This window comes from Perca flavescens, chromosome 3 (assembly GCF_004354835.1).
Source record: "Perca flavescens isolate YP-PL-M2 chromosome 3, PFLA_1.0, whole genome shotgun sequence".
Taxonomy (NCBI): Eukaryota; Metazoa; Chordata; class Actinopteri; order Perciformes; family Percidae; genus Perca; species Perca flavescens.
In genome coordinates this window covers 37629649-37632148 of record NC_041333.1, presented here as the reverse complement: position 1 = coordinate 37632148, position 2500 = coordinate 37629649, and positions in this window count along the sequence as shown.

Sequence of the window (2500 nt, the reverse complement as noted above, 5' to 3'; positions counted from 1 at the left end):
AGGAAGTTGTTGAGAAACGAGGGTTCTTCAAAAAGCCATGTTCCCGGAGTTTCTTTTACATGCCGAGAATATTGGAGCACCCGCCACACGCCTGCAGCACAGAGTTGTAGAACGATGTCGACCCGTTAAGGTCCGTCTCCTCGGTTGTTACGGGTTTTTTTTTGCGATTGCTAAACGACGGTGGGCACAACTGGAGTCACGTGTGCAAAACTCTGACTCCAGTCGGCACTAACCGAGAGTCACCTGAGCTAAACAGTTCACATCAGCTGCAGAACAGGCTCAGTGCAGCCAAACACTATGCACAATCCTCACGGAGATACACACACACACACACACACACACACACACACACACACACACACACACACAGACTCACACTGAGGGTAAAAACACTAGCATCAAACACCAATACACAAATTACAAACTTTCTCCTCTTTACAGTTTGAACAATTTGAGTGACTTGACACTACTCAACAGTTTATTTAAGGACAAAATATAGATTGTATAATATACCAATTTTTACACAAGGTAAACAAGAAGGAATGAAAATCAGCAGTTTTCTTCATTAAAGTATTTTGTCTCTAGTAATTTATGGAATTACTGGGGAAAAAACTAAAGGTACATACGTAACAGTACCAAAGAATAGTGTGACTAATCCTGCCTCTCTCCAGCATCATGTGGCAAGTTTTCTTCATCACATTGGATGTCTTCATCATCTCTAAATACTAATGAATGTGGTGTTTCTATTGCTTTCACCTCCATTACTTTCTGAAAAACAGTAAGAACACAGTTTTACTATTGTAAAGATATTGTGTTTTTTTTATATCTGTGTATATAACCTCAGACATCTTACCTGGACATGTTGGTATCTTTGATCTTTTACCTGTTTCTCTCAAACACTACAGAGTATAATTGTTTCATTCTTATTTGGTGTTTGAATACAAAAAAAGGCTTTCTGATCTTTCTCTGTATAAATACCGTATATGTTCACTAACTGGTCTAAAATAAGACACCTGCTTAGGCTTTCAGCTAGAATCCCAATCAGCAGTGTTTGATAGGCACCAGACTGAGATCTATTCTGTGTTGAATGTGTGGTTAACAGTGTTGACAGCAGTGTGTTAGCATCTGAACAAAGTGCTGTAGATCTACAGTGTTGTGTGTGTTGTGGTTAAAGTCCTGGGATAAGTGTGTAGAGTTTAGAAAACTGTGTTCAAGCGATGAGAAACGATCTAGAGTCTGGTCCACGTGAACTGCTGCTGTGCAGACTGGAGTTAGAGTTTTGCACACGTGACTCCAGTTGTGCCCCACTGTCGTTTAGCAACCGGAAAAAAAAACCGTAAGAGGAAAAGCTGCTTATCGTATCCCCCAGCTGGGGCCACACTTGTACTATAGTTTTTGAGCAGTCTGGAGTCTAAAGGAGGCAACTTTTGATTGAATATCCACCAGCCCCTGCCCCCCCCCCCCCTTCAGCTACAGGCAAATATAAAACTGCTGCCCGGACCCAGTGTCGCCCCGACCAGAAGAAATCCACCATGGTTCTCTGATCGTCCTCCATCAGGCCTCTTGGTGGCACGATGGCAATAAGCTTGTGCCAAAGGGTCGAGGCAACCAAGTTATTGGCAACCAGAACTCTTCCCCTATACCACAGCTGGGGTAGCAACCATGTCCATCTAGACAACCGAGCGCACACCTTCTCCTTCACTCCCTCCCAGTTCTTTTTAACAAAAAAACAAAAAGTTGTGATTGGTGTAGAGCCCTCCTCAACTGTTGTGATTGGTGTAGAGCCCTCCTCAACTGTTGTGATTGGTGTAGAGCCCTCCTCAACTGTTGTGATTGGTGTAGAGCCCTCCTCAATGGTTGTGATTGGTGTAGAGCCCTCTTCAACTGTTGTGATTGGTCTAGAGCTCACCTCAACAGTTGTGATTGGTGTAGAGCTCTCCTCAATGGTTGTGATTGGTGTAGAGCCCTCCTCAACGGTTGTGAATGGTGTAGAGCCCTCCTCAACTGTTGTGATTGGTGTAGAGCCCTCCTCAACTGTTGTGATTGGTGTAGAGCCCTCCTCAACTGTTGTGATTGGTGTAGCCCTCCTCAACTGTTGAGCCCTCCTCAACTGTTGTGATTGGTGTAGAGCCCTCCTCAACTGTTGTGATTGGTGTAGAGCCCTCCTCAACTGTTGTGATTGGTCTAGAGCCCTCCTCAATGATTGGTGTAGAGCCCTCCTTAACTGTTGTGATTGGTGTAGAGCCCTCCTTAACTGTTGTGATTGCTGTAGAGCCCTCCTAACTGTTGTGATTGGTGTAGAGCCCTCCGGTCGGTTGTGATTGGTGTAGAGCCCTCCTTAACTGTTGTGATTGGTCTAGAGCCCTCCTCAATGGTTGTGACTGGTGTAGAGCCCTCCTCAACTGTTGTGATTGGTGTAGAGCCCTCCTCAACTGTTGTGATTGGTCTAGAGCCCTCCTCAATGGTTGTGATTGGTGTAGAGCCCTCCTCAACTGTTGTG